Source organism: Balaenoptera physalus (assembly GCF_965194825.1).
Source record: "Balaenoptera physalus genome assembly, chromosome: 6".
Lineage (NCBI taxonomy): Eukaryota > Metazoa > Chordata > Mammalia > Artiodactyla > Balaenopteridae > Balaenoptera > Balaenoptera physalus.
In genome coordinates, this window is record NC_138885.1 from 86,019,749 (window position 1) to 86,032,812 (window position 13,064).

At 33.7% G+C, this 13,064-nt stretch overlaps 1 pseudogene across 1 annotated transcript; it reads left to right on the top strand.

Annotated features, from left to right (window-relative positions):
* Positions 1-1,798: 1,798 nt before the first annotated feature.
* On the top strand, positions 1,799-12,646 carry LOC309662859 (zinc finger protein 148 pseudogene; annotated as a pseudogene). Its single transcript has one exon. The product of its transcript is annotated as a zinc finger protein 148 pseudogene (transcript).
* The last annotated feature ends 418 nt before the right edge of the window (positions 12,647-13,064 follow it).

The window sequence follows — 13,064 nt, forward strand, 5'->3', positions numbered from 1 at the left end:
TGAATGTCCTAAAATCAATGCAGAAAATAGATAAATGTTTGGAATAAAGATTAAAGGATATACAATCAAACCCTGATAGATTTAGTCAAATAATAAATGAAAGCAAGCACAATAACTTACTTCAATGGTGAAAAATTACAGAATATATTCTTCAGCAAAAATAGACACTAATGGCAATAACAGTTTATTTCTTTTTTAAAACATCCCTATTGGAGTATAATTGCTTTACAATGGTGTGTTAGTTTCTGCTTTATAACAAAGTGAATCACCTATACATATACGTATATCTCCATATCTCCTCCCTCTTGCGGCTCCTTCCCATCCCCCCATCCCACCCCTCTAGGTGGTCACAAAGCACCGAGCTGATCTCCCTGTGCTATGCAGCTGCTTCCCACTAGCTATCTATTTTACATTTGGTAGTGTATATATGTCCATGCCACTCTCTCACTTCGTCCCAGCTTACCCTTCCCCCTCCCCATGTTTTTACATGCCTATGCATTTGTGTTTTTCTCAGCCACTTAAGACAGAGGAATAAGTAATTGTATTTTGTGGCATAATGCACATAAAATGATAAGGTTTAGTGTGGTAGAATTGATTTTAGAAAAGTAAAAATGAAAATGCATTGTTTGTTGAATGAAAAATGATTAAATTCATTTACAAGATAAAGAGAACATGTCATAACTATTTTATACCTCCTAGAAGACTTTTGAAAGAGACTTTAATTTCACTCTTGAAATAGCTGAACAAGACAAAAGAAAGACATAGTGGGAAGGGATGACCTTGCATCTTCTTAAATAACTATGACATATGAAAAGACTTTTCGGATTGTTTGGCTCATTCCAGTTACAAAGAACAAAAATATGTGGCAGTTTTCTAAGCCAATTGTGGGTTACTATGAGGACAAACAAAAATGTAAGGAAGAATAGCAAAGTATTCTGGAAGAGGATCAGCCTGGACTCCCAGTGAAGTGGATAGTTTTTCAAGACACATAACAAGTGATCTTATTGTCCTCTCTTCACAGCAGCAACAGCAACAGGCATATTTTGTTCTTTATTCAAACTATCTGTCATGATGGCAACTCGGATATCTTTTCCTTTATTGATTTCTTCTGTTGTCATTACTAATAAACTCTAAGTAAGGTTTTTCTGCAAATTTCACGAGAATATATCTGATTGGTTGAAAATTCTTCGTCCAGTATACAGTGATCTGTTTCTTAATCTGTGCACATCATTGGCCTCTGGCTAAGCCATAGATGACCTCTTTTTGATGGGTCATTGACTCAAACCTAAACAACTATAGTCAGGATAGTGAGTTCAATTTATGGCTTAGGAATAAAGACAGCTTGAAGAAGCTCTTCTTAAAAAGAGGTAGTATCAAAAGGCATTAAGGAACTCAGTTTCTGGTGTATGACAAAAATGAGGACTGAGACAACCATAGGTGTGATAACTCAGGTAACTAATGTATTATGAGTCTAAATTTCCTCATCTGTTAAATGCGGATTCATCAAAATATTTTCTGAATCTCTACTGTGTACTAGGTACTCTTCTGGGCACTCGAAAAATAATTTTGTTCTCCAGTGAAAAATAGAGCCCTCATGGAACTTATATTCTGGTGTGGGAAATTATGGATGAAATAAGTAAACAACACAGGAGGTTCAAAAGCGATTAAATGCTATGGGGAAAAATGACATATACATAGAGAGAGAGAACAGGATAAGAAGGATTAGGGGTGCTTAGTGGGGGTGTTGCAAAGATTAATAGGATGATCATTTCAGTGAGATCGTGTACAGTTGAGCAAAGACTTTTGAAGGAAGTGCGGTATTGTGATTTTTTAAAATATTGATTATTTCAAAAGTTAATGATGATTTTGGAAAGATGCTTCTACTGCACTGGTATTCTAAACACAAAACAATCTAGATTACTACTTATTCTCCGAATACCCTTAGACGATACAGCTTCCATTCATTCACACATTCTTTTCTCTCTACTATGAGTAATTCCTACCCAGCAATGGTAAAGTATCAAAAATATTATTTTCTTGACTAGGTTCACATCAAGTGCTATCTGCTGTTTCATTAAGTCTTTCCTGACACCCAATGTACACATCCCTTTTTAAATTATTGACCCAACCATCTAATCATTAATTCCACCTACAACACTGCTGAAATTCCTGCTATGTGCCTAGTGAGTGTTACTTCTCGGAGTGACAAACATGAATAAAAAGAATACTTAAGCTCAAGTAGTCTAAAGTCTAGTTACTATCTCCTTTGACGCTGTCTTACAGTATTTCCAATATTTCATTTCACACTTTCATTATTTGTGTTATTCATATTTAGTTGTTAGATCATGGGCTTTCATGAGACCAACCTGAACTTGCGTCCTGGTTCCCAACTTTTTCTTTAGTTCAAGTGCAAAGTTTTTATTATTGTTTTTAATTTTAAAAGTAAAATCCATAACTTCCTTAATCTACTAAGAAAGCATTACAGTAATATATAAACTTTAAAATGATATATAAAAAAGAGAAATTTATATATTTTCTCATTTGTGAATACTGATGTAAAAAACCTTAAAAATACTAGTAAATCAGTTCAAATTACAATAATAATTAATTCCTAGGGCATATTACCCCAAGAACATGTGGATTATTGAGTTTTAAGGTATCATCTAATGTACTGCATTACACTAATGAATTAAAGAAACAGAAACAACTTGTAATTTTATTGGTAGATGAAGGAAAATATTTGATAAACGGCTAACATATATTAACGGGGAGGAAGAGGAGAAGGGCGCAGGGGTGGGAGCTGTTGATGAAGCTACCACAGCAAAATTCTCCCCCCTCCCCCCTTCCCCTCCTCTTAAGGCCCCTAGAAAGGTTGAAGCTGCCACCACCTGCAGTCGGTGACCTTGGCACCCGCCGGCGGATAGAGGGAGGAATCAACAGCTTGGAAATTCGGCCAAGTGATCTGGCAGGATGGGCATTTGCCTGACCTATTTTGTAGAGGAATTGGATGGCATACGTGACTGAGGTGGTATTGTGGGTCTCTGAAGCCTATGAAAGGTAGAAACTCAACCATGATTTCTTTTTCAACTCTACAGCATTCCCTTCCTTGAAGTCGTCATTTTTACATTAGTCTCAGGCAGTTATACTTAAGCATGAACACTGACGACAAACTGGAAGGATTATTTAAATGTGGCATCATGGATGAAATGCAGTCTTCCAGGGCAATGGTTGTAATGGGTGGAGTGTCTGGCCAGTCTACCGTGTCTGGAGAGCTGCAGGAGTCAGTGCTTCAAGATTGGAGTATGCCTCACCAGGAGATCCTTGCTGCAGATGAAGTGTTAACAAGAAAGTGAAATGAGACAACAGGATATGATATCTCATGATGAACTCATGGTCCATGAGGAGACAGTGAAAAATGATGAAGAGCAGATGGAAACACATGAAAGACTCCCTCAAGGACTACAGTATGCACTTAATGTCCCTATAAGTGTAAAGCAGGAAATTACCTTTACTGATGTATCTGAGCAACTGATGAGAGACAAAAAACAAATCAGAGAGCCAGTAGACTTACAGAAAAAGAAGAAATGGAAACAACGTTCTCCTGCAAAAATCCTTACAATAAATGAAGATGGATCACTTGGTTGGAAACCCCCTAAATCTCACGTTTGTGAGCGCTGCAATGCTGCCTTTAGAATGAACTATCACTTACAGAGATATGTCTTCATTCATACAGGTGAAAAACCATTTCAATGTGACATGTGTTTCATACAGAAGTACCTGCTACAGAGACATGAGAAGATTCATACTGGTGAAAAACCATTTCGCTGTGATGAATGTGGTATGAGATTCATTCAAAAATGTCATATGGAAAGGCATGAGAGAACTCATAGTGGAGAAAAACCTTACCAGTGTGAATACTGTTTACAGGTGATGAGACAAACCATGCTTCTGCCACATCAACACAGGACTTTTTGGATCAAGTGACTTCTCAGAAGAAAGCTGAGGCTCAGCCTGTCCACCAAGCTTATCAAATGAGCTCTTTTCCATGCTCCATATCACGGATCCAGAGCTGGAATAGCTCCTCAGTTTAGCACAGCCAATGGACAGGTGAACCTTTGGGGACCAGGGACAAGTGCTGAACTTCCAGAACTTCCCTTGGTGAATGTAAATGATAATAGAGCTGGGATGACATCCTCACCTGATGCCACAACTGGCCAGACTTTTGGCTAAAAAAAATGTGTAAATAATACTGGCACTTTAGAACAGATTAATCAAGAGTGGGGTTACCCTGTAAAATGGAGTGCTGTACGGATTTAAGAGCAATGCGTTAAAACAAGTTAAGCTGATATGAATAGCAAGATAATCCAATAACTGCATTTTGTTTGGTTAGTCAGCATTCTTTGAACTGCCTTACATGTTGTCCACCTTTATAGAAGCAATGCATTATTTGTTGTAGATCAGAAACTTGCTATTCCACCTACACCAAACTTAAAAGGAAAAAAGAAAGACTTTCACACAACTGTTTCATAACTGATAACATTGTACATTCTTAGGAGATTAGTAATTGTGTGAAATTTACTCATACTGTTTCTAAGTTTTTCAGCATAGTCATGGCACGTCAGCAGGGAATCTGAGTATACTTTATAGACAGAGTGAGCTTAAAATTTAAAATGTCAAGAGATTATGGCTTAAATAAATTAGTATGTCTTATAGGGGGAAAAAAGGAAACCACCTTTTAAAAAGAATGATATGCCATAGGCCTTTGATTTTCATTTTGCATTATATTGACATGGTTTTTTTTTTTTTTTGAGAAAAAAAGTAATAAAAATCTGATAGTCTAAGGAAAAAAAAACATATATTGAGTATTTACTGTGAAGCAGGTAATGTTCTAACTTTACACTTATCGATTCAATTAATCTCACCACAATCTGGTGTAATAAATACAATTGCTATTCCATTTACAGAAGAGGAAATTGAGGCACAAGAAATTTAGATAACTTGCCCAAAGTCTCATACACATAAATAGTTGAGTATGGTGTGAATTTAGCGACCCTAGTTCTAGCCAAGAAAAAAAAACTTCTTTAACATGATAAAATGTATCTGCCAGAAATCCACATGATTCATTTTAACATACTAGAAGAACTTCCTTTGAAGTCAGGAATGAGGAAGGATATATGCAATAATCATTATTTTTTAACATTGTGCTAAGGATTGTAGCCAATGGATTAAAGGAAAAAAATATACATATATTTTGGGAAAAAAGAAACACATTGATTATTTAAAGATAGTATGTTATCAAATTAGAAAATCTTTATGAATCAACTGATAATTTCTGGAATAAGCACACAGAAATAAAATTATTATACAATAATAGTAACCTTACCAAAAGGCCAAAATTATTTACTAAAAATAACTACAAAATTTAACAGCAATGTATAAATGTCCATAAAATGATTTTGTATGTCATTTTTATATGAATATACTGAATATTGTGAATATACTGATTGATATAAAATTACTTGATAAATTCAAGATAGTGCAACTTTGGGCAGAAATTAACTAATTATAACCAGAAATATAAATGTACAAAAATAGCCAAAATTTTTTTAATAAGAAAAAAATGGGAAGTGGTTATCCATACGTATTGTGCATATACAGACATATATATGTCTGAATGTATGTACACACACACACACAATGCTATGGATATAAGGATTATATAGTTATGGTACAAAAATAAATACATCTGTGGAACATAGAATTCTGAAAAGGACTTCATTTTGGGGTATCTGAAAGATGACAGGTATCTTTTTAAAAAGTCATTTAAATATAGTAAGAATGGAGATGACTTTTACGTACAACAGAAAAATTAAAAAGTCAAAATAGAACAAAATGATGGATTTGTGTATGGCAGAGACATCTGTATAGCAAAATATACTGTGATCAAAGTTAGTTGACAAATGATACATCATAAAGATATTAATAATCTCTTTTATAAAGAATAGTTCACTACTCTTAACATATAAAGAAAGAAAGTTTTTTTTCACACATGCATCTTAACTAAATAAGAAAAAGACCATTTCAAAAAAAAAAGTAGGCAAAGATTATGAACAATATACAAAGAAAAAATGAAAACATGTGAAAGAATGTTACTATTATTTATAATTAAATAAAATCAAATTACTATAACAACAAAAACATTAACCTATAAAACTACAATGGTTAGAGAGAGCAATCAATACCATAAGAACCTAACAAAAAAATTGGTGAGAAAGTAACCTAGCCCAATTGCTTTGTAAGTTAATTTTGCACTATCTATAAATATTTAAGTATGCTGCCTTTTGTTTCAACAATTCCAATGCTAGAGATTTATCTTATGTAAAAGATAAGCAACCATCATGTTCGTTACAGCATTATTTATAATAGTTCCCCTACCCTAGAAAAGTTGTAAAAAAAATGTAAAGATATTTAAAAATTATTGTTTAATTAATGGAATACTCTCCAATGCAATTATGTAGTTTCACATGTTAGCAAAGAATGCACTTTTAAGTCTTAAACAGCAATTCACATAACAGTCTGTACAGATTGATACCATTTTTGCGAACACAAAGTCTGATTTTCTGCTTATGTGTATATGTACACATGTTTGTATGTATTTAATGTTTGTTTATTAAATTATACATACCAAATATTTACTGTGGTTAGTGCTGGGGAGTGGGATTGGCGGCAATGATGGATAAATACTTTTATTTACCTTTATAACATTTTCCACTGTGAATTATTTTATTTACAATTAGCATGAATCATTTTTTAATGAACAATTCCAATCTGCAAAAATATAAATAAAAAATATAAAATAGTACAAATGATAAGCTGTTTGAATTTATCATTGAAAAATCTATGTAAATTGTCCTGATTATTCTCTCATTTAGTAAAATATAAATGAAAAACACTATTCACAGATCAAAAAAGTGTCAACCTATTAAATTTTAAAATTGGTGTATTACTATTAGATTATCTTTTTAATTGAAAAATTCTTCTCTACTTCAGTGTGAAATTCTAACATGGCTATTCTTTTCCCTTCACCTGTTTCCTTTTCCTATCTTTATAAAGTTCAAGCAAGGTAGAAATGTTCAAAAAGAAGACTTTAAGACATTTCATTTTCAGATCTGACTATCAATCATCAGAGCAGCAGATTTCATAGGAACTATAATTCCCTACAGCATTTGATTCAAGCTAAAGGGTCCTTTCTATTTCTGGTAATATCAAAATGCAGACTACCTGCCTAGTTTAAACCAGACTTACCTATGTGGAGTTACACCTTGACAGCCTGCTTTCGATATTTCCCCCCTCACCAATGGCTAAAAATCAAACTGCCAAGGAGTACTTCTCATTGTACTCTGACACACAACATGTTGATTTTTCTGCTTCACTACCAAATGAAAATGAAATGACCCACAGGGTTTCCCAGTCCAAAGAGCATTCTGTCATTCCTGACACTAGAAATTCTGTCTTCCTGTTGCAAAGTACCGTAGGGATATTCTGTGTGAGCCTTTAAAGCATACGAAATGGTCTGGAATCCTTGTTTTAAGATTTGGTTGGCTCAAAAAATCATTTATAAGCTAAGGAACTTTAAATAATTCCATATTTTCAAATTTTAAAAATGTGGGAAAGGAGAAGTGATAGCATTCCAGTTATCCAGTTATCTGTAGTTATTCCATGTAATTTAAGGAAAAATGTTCAAGGAAATAAAAATTCCAGCTGACAATTTACCTTCTTCTCTTACTGAAAGATTAATTAGATCTCTTGGCAAAGGATTGTAAGAGTTTATATTTTTTCATTTCACCTACTTAGAAAATATTTGAACACTACATTTTTATGCTTTGAGATACTTCACTTTTTGAAATCACTTATTTGGTATCCAGTTAAGATATTAGAAAACGTTGTCTTTAGAGTAAGAAGAATGAACGTACAGCTAGAAAATGACTATCATTTAAGAAGTCCTTCCTGTATGGCAGACAGCACTTTAATTGCTTTAAAAATGTTATCTGAGGCTTTCCTAATTTAAGTCTCAAAACATCTCCTCTATGTCTTAGGAGCCATTCCAAATCTGAGGCACAGAGAGATTCAGTGACGTGCCCCAAATCATACATCTTAAGTAGTGAAAGCAGACTGTGAATTCAAGCATTATGAGAGCCCAACACTCTTAATGTGAAAGTACATATAATATACAAACGGCTGTCACTGGAATTCTGGAAGGGAACTCTCTGGTGGGAAGGAACGCAAAAAAGCTTCCTCGGAAGTGAAGACACCTGGAGACACCTGCAAAAGTGTGGGATTTCACTGGGGTCCTGAAAGGATCTTCAGATAGCTGTACAGTGGCCCAAGTGACTTCTACCCCTATATAATGTCCCATAAGTATTGGGGTTTATAAGAATAATACGTAGAAGTTATAGCAACAGAGGTTTGAACCAACTCACTATTTACTACATAAGTGAAATATGCAGTAAGATATCAGGACTACCCTTTATCATCTTTTACATATTGAATTATCATTACAATAACCAATTGCACAATTCACATTGCTTTCTTTAATTCACTGACAAAATACATCACAAAGAAAAACTGCATGGCAGTTGGTAATTCTACATCTGAAAGACGTGTAATTTTCTTGGATAAAATACTTGGGGAATTCTCATGGTCTGAAGTACAAAAGCTTAGCATTATCCCTTATATTTTTTAACTACTTTAAAATGATCTACCTACAACCAACAGCTGGTTCCCAATGTGCCTGCCAGTTTCAATGAAAACTCTCATCAACAGCCTGCCATGCCTTGTAAGCCTATTGCTTTTATATTCAAATCTACTACAAAAAAAAAAAAAAAAAAGTCATTTTACAGCTCATGGCTATAATGGGTGTGTTTCATAAATATTCTGGGAGATTTATGATCATCCTAGCCCCCAGTCCTTTCTCTGCTTTCTCTAAGGAATTCCTCTCTTATATCTTTAAATCAGTTAAATTATCTTATATCTTCTCTCCTACCATTGTACTCCCATTCTTTCCTATTTCCTGCTTCCACCTCTAACAAATATACGTCCTGCTCTTTTTCCTCTTTTTGCTTATTTCCGACTCTTTGCTTTCATTGCAAATGTAATATGGTTTTCATTCATACCACTAAATTCGAATTACACTCAAAAGTTCATAAATTATCTCCTACTTGCAAATTTAATGGTAAGTTTTGAAAGCTGTAAGCAGAATATAGTTTTACTGATTATTATCTTCTTGAACAATACCTTCTTTGGCTTCCAGGAAACTGCACTGTTTTGACTGTCCTTCTACATCTCTGATAATTTTCATTACTTTCTTTTGTTGGCTCCCCTTTCTTTTGCTATTCTTTGAATGTTACTTACATCTAAATTTCCCTTATTTCTTGAGGTTTTCTCTTCCACTCCATGGTTTCAATTCATACCCATATGTCAATGCCTACCAAAGACCTTTATAGATTAAATGTCTTCCCAGAATTCCAGACTCATATTTCCCCATAAATCTCATTTGGATATTCCACAAACACCTTAAATTTAGCATACCTCAAATTAAAATCTATCATCAAATCTCTATTACCTTCATCGCTCATGCCTTCCTTCACAAGTCTGCTGCTCTGCCTGCTTTGTCTATTTCAGTTAGTGGTTTTACTATTCATCCAGCCACTCGGGCTAGAAATTATAAAGTCAGGTTTGATTTTACATTCTCAGCACTCTTCCCCACAATTATGCTTCCAGTCAGTCTAAATATTTTGACTCTGCTACTTCTGAAAAACATCTTTCTTTTCCTATTGATATTTTATTTCTTCCAACTAAACTGAAACAATAATTTCCTAAAAATTACTACATTATTCCTGTATAGCATTACTACAGAAAAAAGTAATACATTTCCAAATTATAAATACTCCATATTTAGAATATTTTGATGATTCCTCCTCACCTATAAGACAAGTCCAAAGTCTAGACCTCTTCAGGTACTGCATTAAAATGGTTCATAATCTGGTTCTGTGTGCATTTCCAGTTTTATCTACTGTAATTCTCTACCTTATGTTTTTTAATGAAGGTTTTTATTTTGAGATACCTGCAGGTTCACATGCAGCTATAAGAAACAGTACAAAGAGATCACCTCTACTCTTTGTCCAGTTTTCCACAATGGTAGTATCTTTCAAAAAAAATATCACAACTAAGATATTGAGAGTGATAGAGTCGAGATACAGAATATTTCCACTGACACAAGCATCTCTCATGTTGCCTTTTTACAGCCCAGCATTGTCCCTCCTATTCCCATTACCTCCTTAACCCTTGCAACCACTGTTCTGTTATCCACTCCTGTAATGCTGTCATTTCAAAAATGTTGTATAAATGGAATCATACAATATGTAACCTTTTGGAATTTACTTTTTGCACTCAGCATAATTCTTGGGAGATTCATCTATGTTGTTGCATGTATAAAGTGCTCCCTTTTATTGATAAGTAGGATTCCATGGTAGGAATGTACTACAGTTGATTTAACATTCACCCATTGAAAGGCATCCAGATTATTTTAAATTTTTGGCTACTGCAAATAAAGTTGCTATAAACATTCATGTACAGGTTCTTGTGTGAACACGAGTCTTCATCTCTCTAAGATAAATGCCTAGGAGCACGGTGGCAGGGTTGTATGTTAGTTGTGTGAGTAATTTATTTAAGAAACTGCCAACATAACTTTCAGAGTGGCTCTACCATTTTATATTCCCACTAACAATGTATGAGTGATCCAGTTCCTCTGCAATATCACCATAATTTGGTGTTGTCACTGTTTTCTACTTTAGTCATTTGGATAGGTGTATAGTAATATACCATTGCATTTTTAATTTTAGTTTCCCTAATGGCTAACGATGTTGAACATCTTTTCTTTTGCTTACTTGACATTTATATACCTTCTTCAGTGAAGTCTCTCCTTATGTCACTTGCCCATGTATTAATTGGATTTTTTTCCTTTTTTTACTGTTGCATTTCGAGACTTTTAAAATATTTTCTAGATACCAGTTCTTTGTCACATATAAGGATTGTAAATATTTTCTCCCAGTCTGTAATTTGCCTTTTCATATTCTTAATGGGGTCTTTCATAGAGCAAAAGTTTTTAATCTTGGTGAAGTCAATTCATCATTTTTCTCCTTTGTTGGATCTTGGCCTTTAGTTTTAAGTTTAGCCCTAGATCCTGAAGATTTTCTCCTATAATATTTTTTTCTAAAATTTTATGATTTTACATTTTACATTTAAGTCTGTGTTCCATTTTGAGTTAATTTTTGTCTAGGATTTGGGACTTAGATTGAAATTTATTTTTCTGTCTATTGATGCCTAATTGCTTCAGCATCATTTATTGAAAAGGCTATCTTTCCTCCTTCGAATTGACTTTGACCTTTGTCAATAGTCTGTCGGGTATATTTGTATGAGTCTAATTCTAGATTTTCTATTCTGTTCCACTGATCTTTGTATCTATCTCTTCTCCAGTACAACACAGTTTTGATTACTGTAGCTATATAATACATCTTGAAAATAGAAGATTTATTCCTCCCACTTTATTCTTCCTTTTTGAAATTATTTTAACTATTGTAGTTCCTTTTATTTTTCATATAAATTTTAGAATATTATTGTCTATATTTTGATATGTGTTCTCCAGAAAAACTGACCAACTGTGTGTGTGTGTGTGTTGTAGAGGACTGGTTCATGAGATTGTAGAGACAAGAAGTCACAAGATCTGCAGTTAGCAAGCTGAAAACCCAGAAAAGCTGACGGTGCAAGGTCCATTCAAAGTTCAAGTCCAAAGGCAGGAGAAAACCAGTGTTCCAGCTCACAGACAGGCAAAGAAAGAAAGAGAGAGAAAGCGTATTATTTCTTACCAGCCTCCTTGTTCTATTCAGGCCTTCAATGGATTTGATGAAGTCCACCCACATTGGAAGAACAATCTCCTTTACTCAGTCTCCTAATCCAATCTTAATCTCATCCAGAAACACCATCAGAAACACACCCAGAATAATGTTTGACCAAGTATCTGGGCACTCCATGGTCAGTCAAGTTGACACATAAAATTAGTTATTACAAAAGGAATTGGTTGAACCTATATGTCAATTTGGGGAGAGTTGCCGTCTTTATTATTATCTTTCAATCTATAAACATAGTATATCTCTATTCATTTCTTTAGAACTTCTTTGATTTCTTTCATCACCTTGTGTAGTTTTCAACATAGAAATCTCATACATGTTTTGTTAAATTTAAGCCTATTTCATTTTTCTGCAATTTTAAATGATACTTTATTTTTAATGACTGTGTCCATGAGCTCATTACTCGTATAAAAAAATAATTGATTTTTGTATGTTTATCTTATATCCAGTGATCCTGCTGTACTTGCTTATTAGCTCAAGAAGGATTTCTTTTTGGCAGATTCTTTGGGATTTTTTTAAGACAATCATATCATCTCCAAATAAGGATAATTTTCTTCATTTCTGATCTTGTATGCCCTTTATTTCCTTTTGGCTTGCTGTACTATCTAGAACTTCCAGTAAAATACTGAATAAGATTAGTGAGAACAGAAATACATGGTTTGTTCTTCAATAAAAAGAAAGAAAGAAATATGTGGCTTATTCTTGATATTAGGGTGAAAATATTAATGGTCTTTAACCATTAAGTATAATGTTTGCTGTAGGGTTTTTTTTTCTTTTTTCTTTATAGATACTCTTTATAAACTGAGGAAGTTCCCTTCTATTTCTCTTTTACTGAGGGTTTCATCAAGAATTGATTTTGAATTTTGCCACTTTTTTTCATCAATTTATGTGAACATGTGATTTTTTTCCCTCTTTTTCCTTTTAATACATTGGGTTATATCTCTGTTATCTTGTGTTAACATCCACTGATTTCCTTTTTTCATTCAGTCTGAGGTCTTCCTGGTTCTTGGTATGACGAATGATGTTCAACTGAAATGAAGACATGTTCATATTATGTTTGGAGATTCTGGATAATATTTAAATGTTCAGCTGGCTTTA